Genomic DNA, 12,334 nt, shown 5'->3' on the forward strand with positions numbered 1-12,334 from the left:
ACCCTGCTTCCTCCTTCAAAAATTAGATTTTAGTGGTAACAAAGACTCTCTCCTTGACCAAACTTTAGTCAAGGTCTTCAGAGCCCACTCTTTGGCCTTGTCCTTGAGCCCTGTCTGGAACCTGCGTAGTTCAGTTGTAGCAAGAATACCCTGTTAAGTCTCCTTATTAAGAATCCTTGCACCCTTGATATCTGATCACCATGGTCTGCCTTCAGCAAGAATCCTGTTAAGTGGGTTTAGCAAGAATTCCCCTACCCTTGATGTCTCCTCTTCGTAATTTTCATCCAGTGACCCCTCACTCTGATTATTGACTATAAATCTCCAGTTGTCTTTTCTGTATTCAGAGTTGAGGCTGATCTCTCTTCTCTATTATGATATTCTCGATATCTGTCACAATAGTCCTGAATGAAATCTTCCTTACCATTTTAACAAGTGTCAAGTATTATTTTTTAGCAATGGGGAGTGTCAATCATGTTCACCTACACCCTGGGCTATAGGGTATGGATATAACACAAGCTCAACCAGTCAGAAGTTTTTTTAACTACAGTCCTCTAAATGGAATTACATGGGTATGAGCCCTAAGCTGCTTAGGGCCATTCCCTGCTACCACCGTATGGAGAAGCTGACCTGAAATAATGAGGATGGCACATGAACAGAAGCAGAGGCCAGATCTATCTGCTTTGAAGTCCTTCTTTTCAGTCATCTTTAAGGTCAGCCTGACTTTTGCTCATCCCAGTTGTGTAAGCAAATAATTTGCCTCCCACCCTACCCCACGGTTTGTTGTTGTTGTTTGTTTTTACTTAAGCACATTCAACAAGGTTTCAGTTTCTTAAAGTCTGAAAGCCAAAACGTCATGACTGATATATTCACTCAGATAGCACTTTTCTACCCTGCTATGTTATTGATTTGTAATCTTAATTCCTGTTGTACTGTGTGTACGTTATACTTTGCGTAACTCCACAGAATACAGGCTCTTAATAATTATTTACCGATTTATGTCATTTTCTATGTGCTTGAAAATTAAAGAATTATGACAGTTGTCATTTTAAAAAGTTCTTTTGTTCTAAATAAGTTACTATTTAGAATATAGAAAATAGAGATTAGTATAAAGATAAATTTATCTGTAATTTCAGTGCCCAGAGATGACCTGTGAGTAACTGATATACTCCACTGATCATTTTTCATGGATCATAATGTACATATTATGTGTTCATTTTATTTTCTTTTTTCAAATAATATATTGTGAACATCATTCTGTCAATAGTATCTTTCTATCATGTAAAGCCACTGCAGTGAATGTAAATAATCCTCTATCTTAAGATATCTAGATTGTTTCCAAATATTCCCTATGTATAACACAAACAAGCCAAACAAAACTAAAATTTTTTTTGTTTTTGTTTTGGCCATTCCACGCAGCATGTGGGACCTTAGTTCCCTGACCAGGGATCAAGCCCATGCCCCCTGCGGTGGAAGGGCAGAGTCCTAAGGACTAGACCACCAGGGAATTCCCAAAACTAAAATTTAAAAATTTTCCTTTTTGCATATTTCTCACACATTTGGTTATTATCTGAGGATATATACATTAAAATGAACTTTTGGTGGATATTGCCAAATAACTTCAGAAATATGGTACACATTTATACTCCTAAAGTAATGAATTTACAGTTTTTTCCTCAAATTGTAGTTAAAAACTGATGTTTTATTTTTTAGCTTACAGTTCATTGTATATGAGGATAAAACTATTTTTTGGTTTATTTATTAAACTTATTCTTTGTTAAGTTTTTATTTCCTCACTTATAAAATTTTATTAATCTCATTTTTCTATGTGGTCACTGCCTTCTTTTAATTGGTTCATTAGAATTATTAACATATTAAGGAGGTTAGCATTTGTCATTGATGATAATTACGATTATATTTTAGAGTTATTGGCCCTTTTTCTTTCATACATGCTAAGAAATTTTGTTCAGTTTTATGTTTGCATTTTAATTTTTGGTGAGATATTTAGAAAAGCAGTCCATTTTTCATGTGTTGCTTTTCTATTAATGCTGGCCAGTTCCTATGTTTTGGGTCTTATATATGTAGACTTATATATATGTGTGTGTGTGCACGTGTGCATGCATGCATGCGTGTGTGAATGTATGTATGTGTGTATATATATTATTATATTCCATTGTATAGTAGAATATACTCTATTTTTTATGATTATCCAAGAAAATTTTGTTTTTTATATAGGCATGTATCTTATATTACATATAAAATAAATTTATAAAGTTATATATTATATATAAAAATATACATATGTAACTTCATCTTACAGTTTGGATTAATTGAATTTATGCCATGTTGTAGCAATTTGGCAATAACTTTAAACATCTTGGAAAAGGTTAAAAGTCAAGGTTAACTAGTAGCAAATTAATGTAACACTAAAATGTTAAGAAAGCCCTATAGAATCCAATTCTAGACATTTGTTACAATGGATCAATTTTTCATTAAATTCTTTAAATGATTTCAATATTACTATTTTGGCGTGAAACCAACTGCCTTTCATAATACTTACCAGAAGATGGCACTATATTAATAAACTGAGATCTCTGTATTTTAAGAAATGCAGATAAATATTGTCAAAGTATTAAAATAAAAACAATTCCTAGGGCTTGGCAAATAACTCTCTAATGATATGCTTGTCTTATCTTTAATGCCTGTATATTAAAATGAAAAGTTTGCTGTGCATCTGGAGGGGTAGGGCTTAAAAATGTTTTACTCAGTATAACTGTTTTCCTCATGTTTTCACTCTTCTTTTCACGTTATAAGAACATCTTAGGTATAAAAAGGCTGCTAATTAGTGGATTTTTAAACTAAAAATATGTAATGTATCTGGAATCATTTGAAAGTTGTGTGCTCACAACACACACACACACACACACACACACACACACACACACTACTGTGCTGAGACTGAAAAAATGGAATAAAAGAAACCAAAGCCAAAGTTGGGGGCATGTTTACATTCCATTTTATTTATAGCAAGACAAAATCATTCATCAGAGGTTTTATAACAGAGCAAGGATCCCTTCAACCACTGCTTTCATTTAATGCCATTAAATATGGGTGTTTTTTTAAAAGGCATCTAATTTAGTATAAACTGAAATGCCTCATGTGTACTAATAATGGAACTTTTGTTCAGCATAAAAAGTGAACTTTAATAAACACCTTCCTTTTGTATTGCTCCTGGCTCCAGAATTTTCTAATGAGTAGCAACGGGATCTCAGCAACCAGTAAGAGGTTTCTTAACCTGACAGTAATTTTGTCTAATAAGTAGACAGACAAGAGTATTCAGCAAAAGTTCCATTGAGGTACTCAGTATTACCTCACTAATTCTTACTAATGACTGGGAAACAAATTGTGTGCCTTGGGACCATCCATAAAGCACTGGTTCAGGAGAAAGAACCACGGAGATAATATAAAACTTTACTAATGAGCAGAAATAGCATTGGTACATGTTTTGTTTTGTTTTGTTTTTGGTATGATTCCTGTAGTGCCTTCTGAATCCGTATAAAAACATGATCAGCAACATCTCACTGTTTTCTTTGTAACATGTAGCTTGATAATTAGACACCACACTTATTGAGTTCCTTCTGTGGGCAGAGATAGGGTCTTCAAAGTATTCAGAACTGAACGGTACATTAAAGAAACAGAAAGCAATGCTTTTTGGAAATAGCCATTTAATTAGGGAGAAGGAATAAACATTCATGCAGAAAATGGCAAAAAAAAATTTATAGCACTAAGTAATATAGTGTAAAATGATGGTGGGATTGATTAGTGCTTATTTGATTCCTGATCAGTGCTTTTAGTAGAATGTGGGGAAAAAAGCCTAAATATGCTCTTCAGCACTCATCACAGTCTTGCTATGTAGATGTTACTGTCTTCGCTTTTTGTTGAATGAGGAAACTAAGTCTGGCAGAGGTTGACTAATTTAGCTACTCAATCAGCCAGTAGGCCATGGGACAGGATGTGGACTCCTCTGTTCTATCCCAGAGCCTGAACTCTCTCCAACATGCCAAACAGAGCTCTGAAACCTTTTCCATGCCCACCTGCACCAGCTTAGGCTCACACTCATTTTGTCTGCCTCCTAATGTGAAATTTTAGGTTGCCCATCTTTACTCTTTTCAAATAAAAATCCCCACAGAAGGTTTTTTGGAATCAGAGTTGAGATTGATTTCTGTGATTCATCTGTCACTGTGAAAAGAGATTATAGCTGAAAGTAAAGTGACTCATATGATGGCTCATGTTCAGTGCTGCATGACTGGCAGCTTCTAGAACATAAAACAGAGTTTTCCTTTCCTTTGATGAGTAAACAGTGCGAGGACATTTCATTCAGTAAAGCTGATGACAATTTTTCTTTAAGTTGGATACCCAAATTCTTTCAGAATCACTATACAGTAATATTCCCATGTTATAAAATTGCAAGATCATCTCTTCCAAAGGGGAGTGTATTCTCTTTTTTCAACTGTTTACATTGTCTGCTTCTCTTCTAATGATTTCCAGAAAATTATCTTATGTATTTATATTCAGGCCTTTAGAAAAGAGAAGCTGCTCTCTGAAGGCTCTGAAGGCAGAACAATTAAGTATTCCTTCACTTGGTTTGTCCCAGTCCCTATAAATCTACTGATTAGATTAGTTCTCAGTTTTTCTCAGATTGTATATGTGCTTTGAAATTCTTTAGAATTTATTACTTTGCTAACTATAAAAAAAGGATGTATTTACTAGAAAGTGTTTTTCCTTATTTGCACTTGTCTGGATTATTGATTTTGGTCCTTCAGTTCCAGTAAATAGAGCCAAAAAGTTTAGGGTAATAATTCACGATCACCTTGGAAATTGCATCTATAAGTCATTGATAAAACTGTATTAATCAAGCCCTAGTCCAGTGGTCCCCAGCCCTTTTGGCACCAGGGACCAGTTTTCATGGAAGACAGTTTTTCCATGGACCAGGGGGCGGGGGTGTGGTTTGGGGATGATTCAAGTGCATTACATTTATTGTGCGCTTTATTTCTGTTATTATTACATTGTAATATATAATGAAATAATTATACAACTCACCATAATGCTGACAGGAGGTGGGGCTCAGGTGGTAATGTGAGTGATGGCTCGCTCGCCCACCACTCACCTTCTGCTATGCGGCCTGGTTCCTAACAGGCCACGGACCGGTACCAGTCAACAAATGCAGAGGCCTTGTGAGTTACGAACGAATCTATACTACTGGAAGAGAGTATCACAGAAGAACTGAAGTACATTTTTGGAGTCAGACAAACCTGAGCAGAAACCACAGTGAGAGCTTGGCTAAGTTACGTAAACTCCTTCAGCTTTGGTTTCTTCTGATCGGTTTCTTCAAAAGGTTCTCATAAGAATTAAGTGAAATTATGTATGTTATATGGATATAATATATTTATATGTACATATATTATTTAGCACATTATCTGGCAGTAAGTGCTCAAATGGTAACTAAATTACGATGTTTTGCCTTTTCCTTTTCCTATGATGATTTTTAAGTCTTTATTCACAAAGCAGACATTTTTCCCCACTTGTTTCATCAAAGGTGTGTTCAGTTTCTTATATACACAGAGAATGACCAATAATCTATTGCCACAAAAATGCCTTATAACAAACAAAATCCTCAGTGATACACAACACAAACATTTATTTTCGCCTATAAGTTCATGGTTTGGTGTTTCTGCTCATCTGGGCCTGGCTGGGCCACTCTCTACTATGTCTGTGGTGTGGGAGAAGGGAATATTTCCCCCATTCCCACGCCTTCACCTTGTAGTTCTTTTGGCTGGTCAAATAATTAAAATAACATAAGGCAGATTAACGAGAAAATAAAAATTTATTAGGTACCTATGGGGAATTCACATAAACATGAAGGATTCCCAAGACAGTAAGGAAAGATGAGGTATATATGTCATTTTGGACTAAGGAAAAGGAGTTAGGGGCCTGAGACTTCAAAGGGAAGTAAGGAAATTCACAGGAAGTTGAAAAAAGTTAATGTTTAGTAAACAAATGTTTGCTGGGTCATCTACAGACAATGGGACCCAGAGAAGACTTTGATCAAAGGGGCCTTGCTAGGTTCCTCCCTGTCTACCACACCTATTTCATACTTTACCACAGTTATCTGTGGTAATAACTCCTTGGAACAGGCCTTCCATCTTCCATTCTTTTAGTTAGGGGAAGTTCAGGGGTTCTTCCTGAGTCTTTTGGGCCTTGCTTGTTTTCAGCCCCATATAATCTGAATGCCAGAATGGCACATCTTGGGGCAGCCTACCCTGAACCCCATCAATGGTCAGCTGCAGATCAGCTGGGGACTGGCTCATCTAATTAACTCAGCTGGCCATCTGCTCTCTGATCCACATGATTTCTCATCCTACAGTGCACCAGCCGGGACTGGTTCCTTTCCAAGAAACAGCATGAGGAAGTATGCAAAGTATTGAGGCCCAGTCTTGGAACTGGCACTCTGTCACTTCTGCTTTACTCTCGTGGCCAAACTCTATACCTTCAGAAGGAAGGAGCTGCAAAGTCATGGGATAAAGGCTGTGGATGTAGGAAAAGGTGGCAAATTGGGGCCTTTTTACAATTAATCAACAGTAAAGATGAGGTGGCTAAGAAAAAAGAGACTTCTTCAAAACGATGCTAATATCTTTTTGACAATTTTGCATTTTTTATTTTCAAGTTCTCGTGAGTTTTACCTTCATAGTTAATGTCAGTGCAAATTACGATTTATAATTATAATAGCTAATCATTATGGACTGTATACTACATGCTAGGCATATTGGCATTTTATGTTCATTTTCTTATTTAAATTTTACAACTACCCTTCAAAGCAGATGTTATTATAATATTATCATTGTCTCTATTTTAGAAAATAATGAATCTGAGAGAAATGAGTAATTTATTCATGGTCAGGATGCTGATAAGCAGCACAGCTCGGGTTTGAATCCAGGATGGTTGGAATACAGAATCTGCTATGCAGTATTGCCTTTCTACGCTCTTCCACCAGTATTATTTATTGACTCTTGTATGTGTCAGCCAAAAGGAAGGAAGGAAGGAAGAAAGGAAAGAAAGAAAGAGGGAGGGAGGGAAGGAGGGAGGGATGGAAGGAGGGAAACAAAGGAAGGAATACTGACCAATTAGGTAACTTTTACTTAATACAGTTAAGATTTACTTAATACAAATTGACAATTTAATACAGAAGAAATACAAATAAATTAATGCATGCCAGAAACTATGGTTTTGAGACATAGCTATTTTATATGTGATTATTATAAGAGGTAAGCTAGAAAATACCTTGGAGGTCCCTTTTCCACCTGCAGTGTAGCCAGCCTTAAACTTTCAGAGCCTATATTCTAATTGGTATCTATGCTCCCATAGCAGAATGAACCAATTAACTAACTTTCCATTCAGCTTCTTGCTAAAATGTCAGGACTAAAACAGGATTCATTTAAAGGATATAGTAATAAATGGGATCCATTTAAAACAAGACACTCTAGGCCATGTTTCTAATTAGAAGATTGAAATGATTGGTGTCCTCAAAATTGTAACATGTTCTCAGTATTTTCCAAGTTTTATTAGATGTTCTGATGTCTAATATCACCTGAGTCACTGAGACATTTTTTGAAAGGTTTTCTAGTACATGAAATAACCTTTACACAGAGTAAAAATAATTGGCTTGGATGCATATGAAGTATATAAATTGACAGGATAAATGTTAACCTAGGTCCCTTAGAAACCTCAGAATCATCCTTGGTTTCTCTCTTCCTTTGGTTCCATCACTCCTACCTCTACCTCCTCCCTCTGTGCCAATTTCTCAGTATGTTTGTTAATCTACATGTGAAATCCCTTTCCTTTTCCCTCTTCTCCATGGTCCCTGCCACTGTTTTGGTCCTGACTCATTATCTTTCTTTTAGAATGAGAAACAACCTTCTAACAGGTTTTCTTGTCTTTAGTTCCTATGTCTTTCAGTGTCTTTTACGCACACTGATTCCAGTTAACATTTCAAGATAAATATCCCCGATTTCTTCATTTTAACATGGCCTTAAGTAGTCTTATTATTGGTTATCTCATCTTTCTAGAATTGTCGCTCAGATTATTAGATGTCTTGGAGAGGACTATATGTCTAATGGAAAAATGTTTATCTCACTCCAGTCATTTTTAGGTGACAATAGGACAGTGTTGGGGAGGTAAGCTAGGAAAGGGAAGAATGACCTGACATGTAATTCTGATCAGGTGTACAGGGTATTGATGGAGGGATTAGATGGCTACTGTAAATCGGGTAAGCTGGAGACTAAATCCAGGGAAATGAGCTCACATTTGGAGGGCGAGAACCAGAAAATGTAGTTCTTTGCAGGACTCATGTGGTAGTCTAGGATGAGTCAGCTAGAGAGGCACTAGGCAGATGATACAAAAGTTGGGCTCCACAAAACCTCAGTGAAGAGTTAGGAACTCTCTCTGAAGACAACAGGGAAGATGTAGGAGGCTGGTACAAAATGATGCTGGATGGTACTCTGCTTTTGTGTGACCAGGTCCCATTCATCATTGGCTTAGAGTGGTTCACTCATAGACTCTTCCCATCTTATTTTAGTACAGGGAGAGTTGTATGTGGAATTTCCCTCCCATTCTTATTGAGCAGAGACCCAGTGGGCTTCACTTCTTAGAAAACAAGAAATAACAGTCGAAAAAATGATAACAAAGAAGATATTTAAATTATCTTTATATGTGAAAAATGCTCAAGCTCACAAATAAAGAAGTGTAATATGAAATGAGATTAAAAATTTTCATTGATAAAATTGACAAATATAAAAATGTTTGTAGTCAGTGTTGCTAAGAATGGGTGGAGATATATATTTCCGGTGATTTTCAAAAAAGAATTCCTAACTATCCTTTAAGGGTTTGGGGAGCTCAACTTTAGTACCATTTCCTACACTGCTGGTGATTTTAATATAACATGTTAGAATTTGGTTTGGTGATATATGTTTAAAGCTTAAAAATACCTGTGTCTTTTGACCTAACATTCTACTTGTAATAATTTACTCTGCCAAAATACTTGAAGATGTTTCTAAATATGTACAAATAAGGACATTTATTACAGAATTGTGAACAATAGTAAAATTGGGGGAAATAGGTTAAATATAAAGCAACATGGAATCGGTTATATGAATATTGCTACACAAATGCAGTGGACAGCCATTAAAACTTAGAATACTTAATGGCATGGGAGAAATAATCATAACATTCTGTTATGAATATAACAGAACAATTGTGTTTTTGTAAAAATTCAAACATATATGTATATATATGAAGAATCCTGGAAAGCTATACACAAAAATTCTCTCAGCGTTTATCATTGAGGGTGAGATTATTAAGGATATTTATTTCCTTCTTTGTGTTTTTATATTTTAAAATATTTTTAATGTTTAATTTTGCAATCAGAAGAAAACTTGTACATTTTATTTTTTTTAAGTTTTGACTGATATTTTATATTTGCTCTTATTAATGAATAAGAAATTTTTTCTTCTTGTTTGTGATTATGTAGGGATGATTTTTATGGAGGATTGTATTATTTTAGAATATATATATATGTTACTACTAATTATTTGAATTACAGTGTCACTAATTATTTATACAATACACTTAAGTAGTAGCATTAACACATAGCATTTATTTAAGTAGTAACATTAAGGTGGTAATTCTCCACAGAGGGCACCAAGGATATTGTAAGGAAAGAAAGGCTACAAAGGGAGTTCTAATCAGGCTGCTGAGGGCTTCTTAGCCAACCTCCCACGTCTCCCATCAATATCTGAAAAATCGATTTTCTTACTCTCAGATTTCTTCCCAGTCTTAAAGCTGAGACTAGCTTTAAAACTGGATGAGTTTGGAGGTTTTAGGGGATTACCTTATTAGGATACATTTTGTTTGTTTGTTTGTTTTGTTTTTTTGCGGTACGCGGCCCTCTCACTGCTGTGGCCTCTCCCATTGTGGAGCACAGGCTCCAGACGCGCAGGCCCAGCGGCCATGGCTCACGGGCCCAGCCGCTCCGCGGCATGTGGGATCCTCCTGGACCGGGGCATGAACCCGCGTCCCCTGCATCAGCAGGCAGACTCTCAACCACTGCGCCACCAGGGAAGCCCTATTAGGATACATTTATCCAGTTGGTGATATGTGAATGTTTACAAAAGTATGTCCGTAAACTTAAAATTATAAAACTGGATAGAAATATTTGATATTTATTAATTTAATGAAAGAGAAGTTATTTAATTACTATGTTTATGCTATTAAAATATTCACACAGGTACAATTTCCAGAACAATTCCAGTCATTCACAGTGCATTACATCCATCAGCGTCTTCCACGCCTCCAGGGAAGCTGTATAATTTTATCGTTATGATTGTAGTTTCATCTACAGATGTATCGGGCTTTGAAACAAGCCCCAGTCTGATCTTGCAGGGAGTGCACACTCATAGCACTGCTTTGGTGGTTTATGAGAGGAATCTGGAGCTCACAATGTGAGACTTGGAGGCAGCAAGAGAGAGCACTGCTGCTGAGGATGCTGCTCAGCATTACTGACTTTTCAGGAGACAGTTAAAGTTCCAAGATAACTACTGGCTATGCAACACCATGGAACCTGCAGCTATTGATGATGCCTTGATATTTAAATATTTTCAGATAGATTTGAGAGCCAAGCCTGTATGTCTTTGAAAATCTGTCAGATTTAAATTACTCTTTTGAGCAAGATTTTTTTAAAATAGGGAAGTTGAATTAACAGAAGTAAACTTTTAAGCAAATTAAACCCAGGTATAATTGAACTAATGTTCATTATTATCATTGTGGTCAAAATCATAATTTGTTGCTTTTCTTAAGTAACTATTAATTTCTGGTATCATATCATCCCAGGTTAACTTACCACAGCAAAGCAATCATACGTAAACTTATGCTAAACACATAGAATGTTTTGAATTTTCAAGTACTAAAACAAAAGAAGAAAATAAAATATGTTATATTCCAAATATAGCAAGGAATACAGTCTAATTTTTCTATAAATCTTTGAAAACTCATCACTGAAACTCATTAAAAAGGAAAATAATGGGTATTTAAACAGGGTTTACAGTAAAATAAAAAGTTTAAAATATAGACTTTTAAAAATTGTATTGTAAATGAACATAGCTCACTAATCTGACCCACCAAAGGCCTTATACTATGAAATTTAAATAAGTGTTTACTTTTGCAGTATTAGAAAACTGATCAAAATAAAACAATGTCCATTCTTTTTTTATTTACTTTTATTTTTATTATTTTTTTATTTTTATTTTTTTAACATCTTTATTGGAGTATAATTGCTTTACAATGGTGTGTTCGTTTCTGCTTTAAAACAAAGTGAATCAGTTATACATATACATATGTTCCCATATCTCTTCCCTCTTGCGTCTCCCTCCCTCCCACCCTCCCTATCCCACCCCTCTAGGTGGTCACAAACCACCTAGCTGATCTCCCTGTGCTATGCGGCTGCTTCCCACTATCTATCTATTTTACGTTTGGTAGTGTATATATGTCCATACCACTCTCTCACTTTGTCACAGCTTACCCTTCCCCCTCCCCATATCCTCAAGTCCATGCTCTAGTAGGTCTGTGTCTTTATTCCCAACTTACCCCTAGGTTCTTCATGACCTTTATTATTTTTTTCTTAGATTTCATATATATGTGTTAGCATACGGTATTTGTTTTTCTCTTTCTGACTTACTTCATTCTGTATGACAGACTCTAGGTCCATCCACCTCACTACAAATAACTCATTTTCATTTCTTTTTATGGCTGAGTAATATTCCATTGTATATATGTGCCACATCTTCTTTACCATTCATCTGTTGATGAACACTTAGGTTGCTTCCATGTCCTGGCATTGTAAATAGAGCTACAGTGAACCTTTTAGTACATGACTCTTTTTGAATTATGGTTTTCTCAGGGTATATGCCCAGTAGTGGGATTGCTGGGTTGTATGGTAGTTCTATTTTTAGTTTTTTAAGGAACCTCCATACTGTTCTCTATAGTGGCTGTATCAATTTACATTCCCACCAACAGTGCAAGAGGGTTCCCTTTTCTCCACAACCTCTCCAGCATTTATTGTTTCTAGATTTTTTGATGATGGCCATTCTGACCTGTGTGAGGTGATACCTCATTGTGGTTTTGATTTGCCTTTCTCTAATGATTAGTGATATTGAGCATCCTTTAATGTGTTTGTTGGCAGTCTTTATATCTTCTTTGGAGAAATGTCTATTTAGGTCTTCTGCCCATT

Source organism: Monodon monoceros, unplaced genomic scaffold, assembly GCF_005190385.1.
Source record: "Monodon monoceros isolate NGI ecotype Baffin Bay Population unplaced genomic scaffold, NGI_Narwhal_1 Super_Scaffold_2, whole genome shotgun sequence".
NCBI lineage: Eukaryota > Metazoa > Chordata > Mammalia > Artiodactyla > Monodontidae > Monodon > Monodon monoceros.